This window comes from Lepisma saccharinum, chromosome 12 (assembly GCF_977018435.1).
Source record: "Lepisma saccharinum chromosome 12, izLepSacc3.1, whole genome shotgun sequence".
NCBI classification, from domain to species: Eukaryota; Metazoa; Arthropoda; class Insecta; order Zygentoma; family Lepismatidae; genus Lepisma; species Lepisma saccharinum.
Window position 1 is genome coordinate 50598954 of NC_139240.1, and position 17600 is coordinate 50616553.

General features: G+C 37.9%; 1 protein-coding gene and 12 non-coding genes across 13 annotated transcripts in view; 1 reads left to right on the forward strand and 12 right to left on the reverse strand.

Moving 5' to 3' along the window:
* LOC145996058 (uncharacterized) overlaps positions 1-17600 on the forward strand; it is a 502345-nt gene that overhangs the window by 209604 nt on the left and 275141 nt on the right. The window lies entirely within an intron of this gene.
* Positions 35-107, reverse strand: TRNAR-UCU (transfer RNA arginine (anticodon UCU)). The gene has a single exon. It is a non-coding gene; the product is annotated as a tRNA-Arg (tRNA).
* On the reverse strand, positions 183-255 carry TRNAR-UCU (transfer RNA arginine (anticodon UCU)). Its single transcript has one exon. It is a non-coding gene; the product is annotated as a tRNA-Arg (tRNA).
* TRNAR-UCU (transfer RNA arginine (anticodon UCU)) lies at positions 339-411 on the reverse strand. The gene has a single exon. It is a non-coding gene; the product is annotated as a tRNA-Arg (tRNA).
* Positions 492-564, reverse strand: TRNAR-UCU (transfer RNA arginine (anticodon UCU)). The gene has a single exon. It is a non-coding gene; the product is annotated as a tRNA-Arg (tRNA).
* On the reverse strand, positions 14610-14681 carry TRNAR-UCU (transfer RNA arginine (anticodon UCU)). Its single transcript has one exon. It is a non-coding gene; the product is annotated as a tRNA-Arg (tRNA).
* TRNAR-UCU (transfer RNA arginine (anticodon UCU)) lies at positions 16489-16561 on the reverse strand. Its single transcript has one exon. It is a non-coding gene; the product is annotated as a tRNA-Arg (tRNA).
* TRNAR-UCU (transfer RNA arginine (anticodon UCU)) lies at positions 16643-16715 on the reverse strand. Its single transcript has one exon. It is a non-coding gene; the product is annotated as a tRNA-Arg (tRNA).
* On the reverse strand, positions 16796-16868 carry TRNAR-UCU (transfer RNA arginine (anticodon UCU)). The gene has a single exon. It is a non-coding gene; the product is annotated as a tRNA-Arg (tRNA).
* Positions 16944-17016, reverse strand: TRNAR-UCU (transfer RNA arginine (anticodon UCU)). The gene has a single exon. It is a non-coding gene; the product is annotated as a tRNA-Arg (tRNA).
* Positions 17100-17172, reverse strand: TRNAR-UCU (transfer RNA arginine (anticodon UCU)). Its single transcript has one exon. It is a non-coding gene; the product is annotated as a tRNA-Arg (tRNA).
* Positions 17253-17325, reverse strand: TRNAR-UCU (transfer RNA arginine (anticodon UCU)). The gene has a single exon. It is a non-coding gene; the product is annotated as a tRNA-Arg (tRNA).
* Positions 17406-17478, reverse strand: TRNAR-UCU (transfer RNA arginine (anticodon UCU)). The gene has a single exon. It is a non-coding gene; the product is annotated as a tRNA-Arg (tRNA).

Below are 17600 nucleotides of genomic sequence, written 5' to 3' on the forward strand. Positions count from 1 at the left end.
CTCTTTTCCATAAGTTCGAAAAATAATAATAATTCATCCCTTGTGGGGATCGAACCCACGACCTTTGGATTAGAAGTCCAACGCGCTATCCTCTGCGCCAAAGGGACCGATAAATATTCATCACCGATTGTATAGATTGGAAGACAAGCTCTTTTCCATAAGTTCGAAAAATATTAACAGTTCATCCCTTGTGGGGATCGAACCCACGACCTTTGGATTAGAAGTCCAACGCGCTATCCTCTGCGCCAAAGGGACCGTTAAAGATTCATCACAGATTGTTCTTTAAGGATTGGAAGACAAACTCTCTTCCATAAGTTCGAAAAATAATAATAATAATTCATCCCTTGTGGGGATCGAACCCACGACCTTTGGATTAGAAGTCCAACGCGCTATCCACTGCGCCAAAGGGACCGTTAAAGATTCATCACAGATTGTTCTTTATGGATTGAAAGACAAAATCTCTTCCATAAGTTCGAATAATAATAATAATTCATCCCTTGTGGGGATCGAACCCACGACCTTTGGATTAGAAGTCCAACGCGCTATCCTCTGCGCCAAAGGGACCGCTAAACGTTCATTACCGATTGTTCTTTATGGATTGGAAGAGAATCTCTATTCCATAAGTTCGAAAAATATTAATAAATCATTCCTTGTTGGGAAGCTTGTGTTGTAAATACAAGGTACACACTTGATTTTATGCATCTATTTACAAAATTTAACAAAGTGTATTATAAGAGTATAATATTTATTTTTCTGACTGAATCGTCCCTTCGTATTCGTTCAGAAGGTTGTTATCATATCAAGAACATTTCAAATGTTATGTGGCTATAGAAAATAAGTAAATAATATTGATAAAATCAAATCCAATCTTTACCGTTCTGCATAATGTACATTTATTTTCCAAGTTACCAAGGGAAGAAAGGCGATAGGGATAAAATGTCATTGGAACATTAAGTTCGTAATAATTATCATCGTTAATATATAATTGATATTAAATTGCTGTGGAATAAACACGATTCAAGTTATGCATGCAAGATAATTTTGTAAAAGTTTACGTACAGAAGGTTGAGGAAAGAACTTGCAAGACTTGAATTTCATATTAAATAAACTTTCCAACTTTGGAAAATCAATTCCCGTGCGTAATTTGAATAAATTTTTAATGTTCTAGAAATCCCGTAAATATTTGACTGCACAAGCTTGATTGATTTGATTGTAGGTCTCAATTTTTTACAATCAGTTTTCGCTTGTCGTATTAAAAATTTTACATCAAGCAAAGATAGCAAGCGTACACATACTAATGCAACAAACATACTAGCCTAACCTGTTCGAAATACGTGGATGCTAAGAAGACTAACCGTAAATGATTTAACAGTAATTCAAGCCTATGAAATGGGATTTACGATCACACGGAAAATGAGAATATTACTCTAATTAAGATGTCCAAAGCAAAAAGAAGGAAAACATAATAAACCTTATGTTCTATCATGAGAATATTGTTAGAATCTAAAATCCTTATAATTATATCCCTTTTCGGTAGACAAGCTAGATATGGTAAAAATCAAGTGACAAGTTGTTTTTCAGGATACGGCGTAAGTTCTAGGAATATCAGCGTGTGTTTCATTCATCCCTAACAAGGACAATTTACTTGTAACTGTACCTGGACATGTATTGACCATGTACTACCATGTAAATTTCGCTGACATAAGTTGATAATTATATTTTCCCCTTGTACTTGTGATATTTAGAACAGGCTGAGATAAAATTTCGCTCTCCTTCTTTTACACAGATCATATATTTAAGTAAAGCATTTAGGTTACATGAAATCACAATGCCTGACTGTGCAAGTGTACGAAACGAATCGTTATTCTTTCAATACTAGTAAATGTTCAATTTAGCAACTTGTCTACAGATTCTCGTTCTACATTTCCAATTACGTTAAATGCTGGTGACACAAATACATTACTTTATAGTTCGCTAACTACATCGCAATAATTATATAGATTTCTTCCTGTCTTCGACAGAAATAATCGGCAAAGGGAAAATATAACAACTATTACTGAGTACAAAGGTACAAAACTATCCACAATGTATTTTTGAAATAGGTTATTAAAATTGAACAAAGTCGTAAAATTACATATATTAATGTACATCATATGTATCATTAAGATCATAATTCTTGTCAACCGTAACATAGCTTGAAGAAGTAAGTGAAGATCTTCTACTGTCGCTGAACTACACAATTTCAGACAACGTATAAGCAATAATACGGACATATAAATCACTATCAACATTTTTCGTGTTAAGTAAAGGAATATAATTAGTATTACAAGTTTTGCATCCGTGTAATTAATATTACCATACACAAATTCTTAAATGTCGAACTTGGCATTGGCTGAACACACTTTTTTTTTTTTTACTAACATGTTTGTATTACATAGAAAGGCATAAATTTACTTGTAACTGATCCTGACAAAACTATGCATAATTTGCGATAATGATTAGTGCTCTTACTCTGAAATAAATACATTTGAAGGAAATCTTTTTCGAACAACTCGCTCATTCAAATGCATGTATTTCCCCAAAACACACGCCTAATCCTTTGAAGTCATCAGTCCTTTTCAGGGGGGGCCACTCCGCGACTTGCACGTTATTGGCTAGAGCTTGTGACGTCACCAAGCGGACACGAGCGGTTGAAAGCTATGCGTAGAATGTAGCAGATGGCCCATGAAACGCTGTGTTTTCATGCATCTTTTGATATTATACACCAAAGCTGTTAATTTGATTTGACAGCAAGAGATCAAATACGCGATAGAAGAATACATTTATTCCAAAACAATGCATAGTTTATTTTTTGCGTGATATCTTGTCCCTGCAGGCTGTAGTCCACTGCCGGCTTTTCTTTCCAGCTAACCTATTGCATTTATTTTAAATGTCTCATTCTAAGGAAAGTTCTTGTCCGGGCATATTCTGATATGTCTTTTTACTGAATGTCCTGGAATTTCCCTTTCATATTTTTACGCTACTTTTAACATTCTCCAGTTGATCGCCACGATGAGGATAAATTTGTTTTTGTTATTTATCGTCTTCTTCCACTTTTGGCTAATCGCGACGAACAGGATGAGTGATGATTAGTTTAAATTGATGAAGGGACACTCGTAGCAGGCACGTATCCAAGGGGGAGCTTAGGGGGCTCGAACCCCCCAAAAAGTTTTCTGTTTACAATAGATAAAATGAGGTATTTGGTTTCTTGTGGTCGGAAATAAAATAATGTGACGATAATTTAAGGAGAGGAATAATTATCGAGTCAAGCACGTATCCAAGGTGGGAATCAGGGGTCTCCAGCACCCCATTCTGGAAATTACGCTACATAAAATTACGTTCATGGCTTCTTAAATAATGTGATGATAATTTGAGATAAATAATTTTCGAGCCAAGACACAGAATGTTCTAGAACCCTGTTATTGTTAATAGTGCGCACCCAAGGTGGGATCAGGGGGCTGGAGCCCCCCTTAATTTTTTCAGTTTACACTACATAATTTTTTTTTGGATTTGATTTATTTTATTTTACTTCGCGTTTTGTTCCTCTTAGCTAATTTACGAAGATGGGAATGAGTGATGAAATGATGAAAATGATAAATGGACATTCACACACAACCATGGCCGAGTGGGATTCGAACCCTTGACCCTTGGCGTCGCAGCGCGATGTGCTAACCACTCAGCCACAGGGTCCGGCAAAATTAGGTTCTTGTTTTCTAAAATAGTGTGCCGATAATATATAAGGAGAGATATACTTACCAAGGCAACACGGAGAATGTTCTATAACCCTGTTGTTGATAATATTGCATTAAAACTTTTCTTGCGCTTTCGGTGTTGTCGCAACACTATGCAAAGACTTGTCAGCATTTGGAAGCTGTAAACGTAGCGCCACACGTAGGACGATTCATTATATTTTTTTAATCTCTGGAAAGCGCGAGAGGGAACGTTCTTGAATAAGAGAAGGAGTCGAACTACTGGCAACATTAACGAATCGTTTTATCTGTGGAACGTTCTAGAATATAATGAGGTTAAAATACGCGGCTTCAATTTCCAAGTTGATCTGTACAACAGAATCGGTTAATGAGTATTCAAAGGTAAGTATGACAGTTCATACTGTCGATTAGTGTACAGTCAGTGTCCATTGGTGGCTTTATAAGATCTAGTGATTCGAAGATGAAAAGGACTAAATACCGTAAAGTAACGAAGTCTACTACTAGTTCCAGTTCGGGTCCAAACCAGAAGACATTAACGACAGCGGAATTTCCGGAGCCTCAGTGTAGTGCTAGTTCGGGTCGAGGGCTGAAGAGATCGAAGGTCTCTCTCTAAAGTGAATATTTAATCAGTAACGGGTATTGGAGCGGTTAATTAAAAAAGAAATAAGCTGCACAGATCAACTGAAAATCAAAGTTTTGAGTGATGAGTTAGTTGTGCCCGGACCAAATTTTCCCAGAATTTTAGAAGAGGAGGGTTATGCATACTATTTTTGGTGGTCAGTCCTCATTTTGCCATCTTTTCCTCTCTTTGAAGTTCTTTATTTTAAGGAATACTTGGTCAAATTTGGTTATGACCTCACCAACCTTCCCTTGGGCACGTCACTGGAGATAAATGAGTAAGCATTTAATCATATTGGGAGAAGAAACACTAGATGTGTTGGGATCGGAAGGGTTTTCATTGTGAATTAATTGTTTCGAACTGTATTCGAGAAGACTTACTCTGTTTTGTGCCAATATACGACAAGACTGCGGAAGTTGTGACAGACAATTGTGAACACTTGCGAGTGCTTAGGCCTCAATATGAATAATTTGGTGGGTTTCAGCTTTTATAAGAACTGTAAACATGGGAGGACAAGACACAGTAGTGGTGTTCAGGCTCGAATCAGAGAGAAATATTCGAGAAATTTCTGCGTCCAGTTCTCAGCCCACAGTTTGAGTCTCGCGTTGTCGAGTGGATTGTCCATCCCGTGCGTGTGTAACAGCTTCGTAAAAAACACTCGAAGACGCCATAGATGTTTTGATGTCTGATGATAAGAAATGGGCAAACACACATACTGAGATGGTTCCGGCACACAATGTTAATGCATGGAAACAGAGGAGTTGAGTGGTAAAAAATGTTCCGATTTCACGTTCTGAATAATTTGGCAGCCTTGAACAGTGGCGACGATTTTGGGGATAGTTGCTCCCCATTTTTTTGCCTTCACACTATGACCTCTTTATGCTAACCCTTGCATACCAAGGGAAGAGAAAGTAAACTTTTCTTGCACCCCCCCCCACTCCCGTTTTGAACCCAATTGCCACCATTGGCCTTAAACATACAATTGTGAGGTTCTATATATACCCCTTAAAAATATGGTGTTTAGCCCACCACGAAAGGAATTCCTGGATACGTGCCTGACTCGCAGAGAAAACCTATGCCCATGCTGGGACTTGAACCGGGAACTTCGGAGGCGAAATCGAAAGTCGACCACTTAACGCCCTCGGCTACCGAGCCGGCGAATGAATTAGATAATGGCTATTGTATAAATGGTGTATTTTCGGGAAACATTCAAATAGCAATATTTCTTCCAGGTAATATATCCTAGGAACTTCAATCTTGCGGGCTTACTAGGTTCTGGCATGTGGGCCAACAATCTGTGTAGTACTCTGTACTGTTTGTGATCCACATGGATTTGTGATCATCCATTTCATCTACTCACCATTCATTTTCATCTTTGCGATTAGCCAAGGGGTAAATTATACTTGAAATAAAACAAAAGCAATACAAATACAAAACAAAAATAATGGAACGATTATGCTGTTACGTTTTCCTGTATTTTAGGCACGTCGCATTTATCAGCCAACAGTCAGAGATTGCTTTTCGGTCGAATGATACTTCTAATAATCGGAGGTAAATGCAAGCTGAGAATTATAATTTGGTCTCTTATCCACCTAAGTTGAGGATCTAAATTTCTCGATTTTATTTGTAACAATATTTACTACTGCGAGGAATTAAAAAAAAACTTACGGCTAATTTCGTCACTGGCTTCCTATTCTGTAATAGTTACATTTGTTGTAAGAACATAATGCGTTAATTTACTTTGTATAAATATTACATTATCCATCGCTTTTCCTAATTAAATCTCATACCATATCCAACACACACATAAAATGTGTTTTACTAATAATAGAGTGCGCAATTAGAAAATAAGTCTTGTCAAGCAACACAAATATGGCCTCCACGATGGTCTAGTGGTAGCGCCGTCGCCTTGTAGTCAAGGGGTCCCGGGTTTGATACCCGGTGTAGGCACATAGTGGTTAGGATCCCACTTTAGACTGTAGGCCCAGTCCAAATTAGCCTTTCTGTGCAAAAAGCGGACTTAAAACACCAATTCAATCAAGCAACACAAATATGAAATATTAAATCTATTTTTTATTTGGTTTATTTTACTTCACTTTTCTGCCAGTTTTGGCTAATTGCGAAGATGAGGATGAGTCATGATGATGAAATTGATGAATGGACACTCACAAACATCCATACCCAGGCCGGGATTCGAACCTGGGATCCTTGGCGTCGTAGCGCGATGTGCTAACCACTCTGCCACGGATGCCGGCTATTAAATCTACATGGAAATAGTTTCTGCAGTATGTTTGAGTTGAGTCAAACAAATTTCATAATGTGTATTCTCGCGGCATGTATTCAACTGTGTACTAATACAGGGCTAAGGCCTACCTACCGACTGCCGGCCTCACTTCCACCTGCCGAGGCGAGAGATCATCCAACCTGTTACGAGGTGACGTGTGGTCAGCACGACGATCCCCTCAGTCATTTCTCTAAGTTTCCATGGTTTCCATGACTGGATTACGCTACTCATTCGTAGCTCTCCAATTTCTTCACAATGGTGTGTGCCCACCGGTCCCATACACAGTCCGAAACCTCAGAAGGAAAGTTGTTACGCTTCTCCTAGAAGACTCGAACCTGCGCGTTCCGTAGCCAGAGCCCAAACCATGACGTCTCAGACCGAACGCTCACGGTGTGCGACTAAATATGCACTAAGTTTTAAAAGCAAAAGTACCTTCTGCGTGTTGTAACATGCCATGAATGAATTTAGGGATTATGATTCACAATCCCGGTCAATTATGAAGGTGGTGTTAGCATCACGTTCCGGCCCCCAAAATACTATTTTTTTAGACCCCTGGTGAACCTCAAAGCAGTTTTCATGCAAGGACGTTGCTGAGAAAATCCCCCTCGAGACCAACCACCCTGGGGACAGAATCCTCGCCTTCAGCGTGACAGTCAGATTATTTACCGACTGAACCAACGAGGCTTTTTAAAGCAGATATAAAATAAATTAAAGCCAGCAAAGTAGTATTATATTTGTACAATATCTTTAAATTATAATATAATAGATGTGTATACAACATATTATATTGATAATACAAAAATCATTGATAAAATTGTCCTTGCTTTGATAAGTATGCTTTACATTGAATACAGGCCCGTAGCTAGAGGGGGGCAGGGGGGCAATTGCCCCCCCTGAGAGCCTCCTTTGCCCCCTGTGAAAAATACAGAACACATCCCTACCTGAAATCCTCACTAATGTTTAAAATTATATCATGTGTTACTCTAGCAAGATTGGGTGGGGGGGGGTTAATTTCTCTTCCAGATCCAGACTTCGGGAAATGATTTCTCAATTTTCAGTATCTAGAACAGTTGTGACATTTTGAGTAGTCTTGTATTAATGGTGCCGAATGTGGTCCCATGTTTTTTCTTGGATGTGTTGCTATGAACTTGGAACTGCTTAAATTTTTGTTTCAAAAGTCTACCTTTTGGTAATAGTGATTCATGTGGTAGAGGGAGGGAGTGGAATGGATATTTGATTTTTGTTACTTAGCGTTGCTTTTCTGCCACTACTAGATAATCGCAATAATGAATGATGACGTAAAATTGATGAAGAGACACTCACAGACAGTGCTGAAACCACAGGGGGCAGGGGCCATATACCCCCCCCCTCCCGACCTTCGACGGAAGTTCATTCTAGGGGAAGCAAATATTGAAGTAAAGAAACAAGACTAGGAGAATCTAAGAATAGCAGGACAATTGGATACTCATGATGGGATTAGTTTTTACGTGTTCCTTGGATTGATTTGATATTTTAAGTCCACTTTATGCACAGTAAGGCTAATTGGGACTGGACCCACAGTTTAAAGTGGGATCCGAACCACTTTGTGCCTCCACCGGGTATCGAACCCGGGACCCCTTGATTTCAAGGCGATGACGTTACCACTGCGCCATCGGAGAGGACGTGTTTTTTGCATTTTTCTTCGAGACGGCCAAGGGTACTTGCAAGGGCCACAGAGGGGCAATTGCACCCTTCGATTTAAAATTTTATACAAATAAAAACACATTTCGTAAAATTATCTTGCTTGCTTGCTTCGCTCACAATTTCTCCTATTCTTATAGTCCAAGTTGAGAGCCATAGCTATATGGGGCGGCGGGAGTCGGCGCTGGGAGCCCCCGTAAAATTATTTGTGCCCTATTAAAACAATTTCTTTCTATGAAACTTAATATCAAATATTAATGATGACACTGTAATCCAAGAAGTCATTGGTCAATCAAGGGATTCCTATTTTTTTCAGGTGTCGAAACATGTATTTCAACTATAATATAATACAATTCACACAATATTTTGCAAAATGGTTAACGTAACCAGTAGGCAAACATTGTCTGTAGTGATACAAGAGTCTCCCCTTTGAAGGAAATAGAGTCCGTGGTGGACTAAGGAACCCATGGTTTAATGCTTTAGCAAGGTCAAAAAAAGTATTACAATTTTTTCCACAATTCATCAAAGTGCAGATCCTAACAATTATTATGTAATTAATCCGATTTTGCTTGTACAACACAACACAATGGTGTTGTTGGATTGTCGATAGATTCCTTTGTGCGTAAAAAATCTTGCATACTGGAAACTAGAGGGAATCATTATGAAGCATGATTTATAAAGGGCTCCCTTAATCAGTTCTGCAGAGAGGCCCAAAGCTGTTGTTAGTCATCAATTAACATTATCGACCTGTAAATATCAAGTAGGGTGAAGGCACATAATGGTTCGGATCCCACTTTAAACTGTAGGTCCAGTCCCAATTAGCCTTAGTGTGCACAAAGTGGACTTAAAACACCAAATCAATCAATTACGATATCAAGTAGGTACAGTCCCTATTAGCCTATTTATGTTAAACTTTATATTCTTTGGCAACCTGGAAAGGTCATTATCGAAATATTGCTATTTGATGTTGCTCGAAGTTTTTTTTTTTTGGTTCGTTGCAGTTTCAAGATACCATCCCTTTTCTGTTACTTATAGCTTTTGGGGGAGGGGGGCAAGTACCTCTGTGTACCCTACCATAATATGTGCCAATGCGACACAATATGTTAAAAATTTGCCCCCTCTAGGATTGACTTCGCTCCCCCCCCCCCCTACAAAGAATTCCTGGCTACGGGCCTGATTGAATAGCTTCTTTGGTCATTATTTACATGACAGCTCCTCTCATTGATTGACGAGAAGATTGAAAGGATGTGCAGGGGAGAAACGCCTGTCCTGTAAGTCGTACATTATATTTTCAGCACAATTTCTCAACAAACGCACATAAAGTAAAGTAACAGTGCAATTGTTAATTAGTGTTCGCTACCTACGAGATGTTCAAAGTATTATTTTCGCGGACGATGTTTCAACTTCAAAGCTAATAAATCTTATCTTGCACTCAATATTCAATGAAGCAATACTTAGAAACTGAGTTTCGATTGTGTAAAGGTTTTTGAAAGTTGCATACGTGATGATACGGAAGGCGAGTGTGGAAGTAAGGCCAGAGGCGCAACCACAAATTTTTATCTGGAGGGAGAAAGTACCAGGATAAACGTACCAATAATAATAATAGTAATAATAATGACATTAATAATGGCATTATTATTACTAGCGGTAGTAGTAGTAGTAGTATCAAATACGTTATTATCCTCATAAATTACGCAAAAGGGAGGTAGATGTCTGTGCTAAAGCATTTATTTGGAACAAACGATTTGAAATATTTTTTCAACACCAGGAATTTTACATTAGCTAATAATTGAAAACAAGCACACAAACTGTATTTTTGAATGGCAGAAAATGAATGATAAATGCATGCCGAAGATATTTGTTTGTACATATAACATGTATAACTTTCATATGTTTTACACATATGCAACATGGAGCGACATAAAATAAGAAAATACATATGCAAGATTCTAACACTAAATTATGTACGTATTCAAAGTTTTTTCATTACATATATTATATACAAAACATATTATTTACATACATCACATTACAAAAAACAATTATATTACGAGCGAAGCGAGAAAGAAAATTTTTTGATCCAATTTTTGCAATTTAAAACAATATTGATTTAATAAGGGACAAATAATATCACATGGCGCTAAGGCATTCTCTCTTTCACATTTTTTTTAAAAATTAGATTATTTGGCGCCCATGGCCGACTCCCGACGCCCCCTAGCTACGTCTCTGAACTTGACGAGACTCAGAAAAGCTGGCACTGCAAGCGAAGCGAGCAAGAAAATTTTACGAAATGTATTTTTATTTGTATAAAATTTGAAATAGAAGGGGGCAATTTCTCCTCTGTGCCCCCTGCAGGTGCCTTTGGCCATCAATGTTCCCCCCCCCTAGAATTGACTTCCGTCGAAGGTTGGGGGACAATGCCCCTGCCCTCCCCTGTGGTTACACCACTGAGTAAGTCCGAAATTTGGAGGAACAAATTGAATCAATCCTGCTACAGCAACTTGTTTTTTGGGAAGCGATGATGACTTTATTCCAGGCGATTTTCTTCTATTATTATTGCACGTGGCAAGAGCACAAACAGGATGATTTGTTCTCATTCTACCGGCATTCAAGAAAAAGTGTGTATAAGTAAATAATAGACCCATTTATCTCAAGCTTCCGTATACGATAACGAAGTAAGTTCCATTCTGTCCGCTTAATGACGTCATAGCGCGCACAGCATCATGGGAATAAATCTCGGAACCTCGGGAATGGCATACCTTATAAAGGTACCTTGAGTCCTTTTAACATCACATGTTGCGGACCGTATACTGCAGGGGGTGCTCGTTGCTATGTGAAGTACGTATGCATTACGTCATCTGGGAGGATCGGGTTTGACGGTGCTCGTTGCTATGTGCAGTAAGTTTGGTGCGGGGTACATTTAGCTACTAACACGTCGCAAAAATCGGAACAAGCAGGTTATTGATTTTGTCGCATTCGATATATTTTTATTGTATTATTTCTCTTGAAATGAGATTGTTTTGTTCATTCCACCTATAATCATGCCTAATTGTGCAGTAACAAGATGTGAGAATTATAACCAAAAAATTAAAGGAAGTGATATAAAATATCATAGATTTCCAGCTGATAATCGTGTAAGTAAACAGTGGATTCGTGCTTGTGATCGAGAACATAATATTAATATTAAAAATGCGAGAGTGTGCAGTGCCCATTTTTGTAAAGAAGACAATGTACGAGATCTAAGAGCAGAACTTCTGTGTTTGTCAACAAAGAAAGTACTGAAGCCAACTGCAGTGCCATCCCTAAAATTACACCATATTACTTCAATGCAAAATAATAGAGAATGTGGTGTAGCAAATTCTCCTGAACCTTCCTCTTCAAAACATGAATCATTTTTAGGATGTGCTGATAAAGACTGTGGAGATGTACGCTACGAAAAAAAAAATAGACGTAGGTACAGAAACTGCTAGCAATGTTTCGTTGTTGGAAAACATTATTCATCGCTTACAGAAGAACAACACACGTTTACATAAAGAAATTAATAAGTTAAAGATTAAGAACAAGCTCTTGCAACTTGCTTTAACCAAAAAAACTAAACAAGTTCAAAAAATCTTCAACATAACCTAACCGACAATGTAACAAGAAAACTCACGAATATCTTGGGGAAAGTGTTCAGTGACACTCAAATACAATACTTAGTACACGGTAAAACGAAATCCCTATGGACTAAAGATGATATAAGCAAAGCGTTGACTCTTGGAGCCGTTTCAAAAAAAATGTTACGTTTATTTGAGAAATACAGTTGGTATATACCTTTACCTGGACTTTCTACGTTAAGAAGATTGGTGTCGAATTCATTTCGTTGCCGGCCAGGTATATTAGGTGATGTTTTGCAATTGATGAAATATGTGTGAACTCTCTCTAATTGTAAATCACATTACACTAATAATTTGTTTAAAAGTTTGTTTTATTTAATTTCGTATTAATTATGTTCGGGTCCATATTTTCGAAAATTTTACGCACAGGAGGATGAGGAAGTAGAGTGTAAGATTGGCATTTCGTGCTACAAAATTTGTGTTGTAAATAAAATCCCAAACCTTGAAAACGCAAGTCTAGTTTGTAATTTCCATAAAATGTTAATTTTCGATATCAAAGTGAGGTTGTACAAGTTACCGTGCTCATAAGTTACAGTTGTGTGAAATCGTTTTGCGTATTAAAAGCTATAATACGTGTACGTGCAAGCGAAGAGCGAAAGTGTACAAATACGAATGCAACACCCTTAACTAGCCGAACCTACTCGAAACTGGATGCTAAGAACACCAAACCTAATTCACCTAACCTACTAATTCAAGCTTACAGGAAGGGATTTACGAACACAGAAAATTTAGCTCATTGATAATATTAAGCAAAGCCAAAGCGAGATGCAAAGGACAACGCGGTAAGCTCACGTATAGTCAGGAGAATGTTGCCACTGTTACTGCATCTTTTTGTTTTCAATTCCATATAATTTATATTCCTTTGCGGTGGAGAAGCCAGGTAATGGTAAAAATCAAACAGTAATAATGCCTTTGAGGATAGAGCGTGAGATGTAGAAATTTCACGAAGTTCCTAACATGACAACGGCAATCTACTTCTGGCATACATACAGTCATATAGTACACATGTACCGAAATCTTGTCATGCGATTTTGTGTGTAATGAAGAGATTATCACCCTGCAATCTAAACTTGGGCCAAATTACGAATTCAAAGGACATAATTAATTCTTCAGAGAATAGTTTTTCTGTTAACTCTGTACATTTAATTGATAATCATTAATTAGATTTAACTTGATGTTCACTGACATTAGGTTAATAATGTTGATAATTATATTTCTCCCCTGTACACGTGACATTTAGAACAGGTTAAGATAATATATCTGAAGCATAAATGAAAATATAGCAAATAAGTTACAAGAAATCACAATGAAAGACTGTACAAGGGTATGAATCGTTAAATAGTAAAATTTCATTTATGGACTTTGTCTTGGATTTTCCTATTACATTTCCAAATACATTTGAGTCGTCTATAACCAGGAAAAACTATTCTATATGCCGAGCTCGTGGCACAAGTATATAGTTCGTCAACTACACCACAAAGAGCTTACTGTTTTAAAGAAAATTTTCCACGAAAGGAGAGTATGACATCCATTGTTTACACTGAGTAGAAAGGTACAAAATCATCCACATTAAATTTGTGAAATAATAAATTGAACGAAGTAGTAAAACTTCATTAATGGGCATTATACTTATTTCATACAATGCTCAATATCGTGTACATAATGTTATAAAACCGGAATATACATTTTATTCAAGAAGTGTAATTTCCTTTACTGTCGTTAGAAGGCAATTACGTGACATTTTACTATCTTGTCTTCGCGATTAGCCCAAAGTGGCAGAAAAACTGAGTGAAACAAATAAACAAAATAAATCTATGAAACGATCATTTCCTTTTTAACTCTTTCATTCATGCAATTCTTCTTTAGCATGTTAAAATTATAGTATACTATGATTATAGAATGAAGACATGGTAAATGAGAACATGCGCAACTATCTTTGTAACACATCGATCAGAAAGTTTGAAAAGTATGGATTTTCACAATACGTTTGCGAGTTTTCAATTATGTTACTACTAGTGCCTCCCCCGATTGCGCAATGGTAGCGTCGTTGCTTTTTGATCATAGAATCCCGGGTTCCATACCCGGTGGAGGGACATAGTAGTTCGGATCCCACTTTAAACTGTAGATCCAGTCCCGATTAGCCTTTCTGTCCATAAAGTGGACTTGTTGAAACACCAACTCAATCAATCAGCCATGTTACTAATCATTAAAGGAATGCCTCAATACCATCCCGAAGTTTAGATAATTAATAATTCCCCTCCTCAAACTAATAAAACACTTTCCCTCTCTGAATCTCGCATAGAAATTATAGCGGCCAAGCCCCGAACGAACATAACCGAAGGGGCACCGAGCATAACCGATCCTCCCACAAGACGTCACGCGCTCGTGCATGATCGGCAATTTTCGGATGGCGCTACCTTATATATTAAGTTACCTTGCGTATACGGAGCATACACGAAGTATAAGAATCTCGCAGGGCCCGATCGAACCCACGACCTTGGGATTAGATGTCCAACGTTTTATCCTCTGCGCCAAAGGGACCGTTAGATGTTCATCACCGATTGTTCTTTATGGATTGGAAGAGAAACTCTTTTCCATAAGGTCGAAATATAATAATTATTTATTCCTTGTAGGAATCGAACCTACGACCTTTGGATTAGAAGTCCAACGCGCTATCCTCTGCGCAAAGGGACCGTTAAAGATTCATCACCGATTCTTCTTTATGGATTGGAAGAGAATCTCTATTCCATAAGTTCGAAAAATAATAATAATTCATTCCTTGTGGGGAAGCTTGTGTTGCAAATACAAGGTACACACTTGATTTTATGCATTTGGCGACAGTGATAGTAAGTGCGATGGTAGACAATCGTGAAGTTTCTCGTAATTTAAATGAATGTTTCTGAGCATAGTATTTTCACCTTATGAGTTTTTCACTGAAAGAGTTTTCTTACTCCTTGGGGATCACTTTTCTTAGTGACAAATCTATCTGAATGTTTTTAGTAGCAGCGATTGGCTGCCAACATTTGAGGGGCAAGGACAATATACTTTTTCTTGGTAGAAAAGGCTTAGCATAAAGAGGCCATAGTGCGGGGGCAAAAAGTGGCGGGGGGAACTGCATCTTCCACTTCCCTCTCCTCCTAATCACCGCCACTGAATGTTTGGATTAAAATAAACGTCTTATTAGGAATGATTTAAAACACACGCGGAAAACCAATTATTTGTTCATTGTCCATGTAGTATTCCTAAGCTAATGAAAGGATATTTTGATAAAATATCACTCATAAGTAATAAACAAGTAAGATTGAAAAATCTGTTCCCAATTGAAGTTACTATTGGTTTTCTGAACTGTCATGTTACTAATGCGGGAGAAGCAATAAACATATGGTTACACGAGCATATTTTTTGAGGTAACAATATGATTTAGGACACAAGGAATTCATCGAAGTTCATCACCATACCAGTAATAATTAATATATTTTTCATAGATGACTTGGGTTGTATGGCATGACCATTTCGAACACACTAGACTGGAATGTCAACCTCTATCCTGTGCAGCATATCCTGCGGAAACTATATTCTTTCAGGGCAACGAGTCCCTGGCGCCTGGAATCACTGTCAAAGTAATACGTAATTTATGAGGGTCTGTATTTTGAGTGTCAGCATGTGTTTGTTTTCGCCCCCTCGTTACTTTCATATAATCACCATTGAAATTTATCGTCGTCATTATCAAAATTAGCAGAAAAAATGACTTAAAATAAAACAAATCAACCACAACTTACTCTTCCAAAAATTGAGTAATTGAGTAAAAAAACCAAAAAAAACCAACTAATTCTCATTAGTTCATATCTCTTCGAAAGTTGAGGTGGTAGTTTCAATTGCACAGAGTTTCACTAGTGCATAAAGGTCCGAATCAACGTTATCTCTCGACCCTCTTCTTGGCCTTCCTACTGGTCTCTTACCATCAGGTTTCCCAACAAGAATCCTGTAAACTATTCTCTCCTCTGCCATTCGTTGCACATGGCCTGCCCATCTAAGTCTTTTTGAATAAATTATTCTAATAATAATTAAAAAATCGAAATAATTTATTGTGTTGCTTGGGGAAGTAACGCTAATATGATGTTTCTATTTATTTATTTTTTTATTTATTTGGAGATTATTTTAACCATACCCAGGCCGGGATTTATATACGTATGTGGAGGCCTGGAGCTGCAGTCCTCAAGTTCAAATTCTGATCTAATGTTGTTCATATCCTGCATAATTTTGAGCCTCCTAAGCCTACTAGCTGCTTTTAATCATGGAATTGAACACAGTTTTTGTTTCATTCATATATCCTCAAGTATATGTACTTATTGAATTTGATTGGGTGGGCAATGGGGTGGGCGCTTGCCCACCACTGTCGCCGTCCCTGCGCCAAAAGGACCGTTAGATGTTCATCACCGATTGCACTTTATGGATTGGAAGACAAACTCTTTTCCATAAGTTGCAAAAATATTAACAATTCATCCCTTGTGGGGATCGAACCCACGACCTTTGGATTAGAAGTCCAACGCGCTATCCTCTGCGCCAAAGGGACCGTTAAAGATTCATCACAGATTGCTCTTTAAGGATTGTAAGACAAACTCTCTTCCATAAGTTCGAAAAAATAATAATAATTCATCCCTTGTGGGGATCGAACCCACGACCTTTGGATTAGAAGTCCAATGCGCTATCCTCTGCGCCAAATGGACCGTTAAATATTCATCACCGATTGCACTTTATGGATTGGAAGACAAACTCTTTTCCATAAGTTCTAAAAATATTAACAGTTCATCCCTTGTGGGGATCGAACCCACGACTTTTGGATTAGAAGTCCAACGCGCTATCCTCTGCGCCAAGGGGACCGTTAAAGACTTATCACCGATTGTTCTTTATGGATTGAAAGACAAACTTTTACATATGTTGGAATAATAATAATTCATCCCTTGTGGGGATCGAACCCACGACCTTTGGATTAGAAGTCCAACGCACTATCCTCTGCGCCAAAGGGACCGTTAAAGATTCATTACCGATTGTTCTTTATGGATTAAAAGACAAATTCTTTTACATATGTTGTAATAATAATAATAATAATTCATCCCTTGTGGGGATCGAACCCACGACCTTTGGTTTAGAAGTCCAACGCGCTATCCTCTGCGCCAAAGGGACCGTTAAAGATTCACCACAGATTGTTCTTTAAGGATTGGAAGACAAACTCTTTTACATATGTTGGAATAATAATAATAATTCATCCCTTGTGGGGATCGAACCCACGCCCTTTGGATTAGAAGTCCAACGCGCTATCCTCTGCGCCAAAGGGACCGTTAAAGATTCATCACAGATTGTTCTTTAAGGATTGGAAGACAAACTCTCTTCCATAAGTTCGAAAAATAATAATAATTCATCCCTTGTGGGGATCGAACCCACGACCTTTGGATTAGAAGTCCAACGCGCTATCCTCTGCGCCAAAGGGACCGTTAAAGATTCATCACAGATTGTTCTTTAAGGATTGTAAGACAAACTCTCTTCCATAAGTTCGAAACATAATAATAATAATTCATCCCTTCTGGGGATCGAAACCACATGCGATTTTTTCA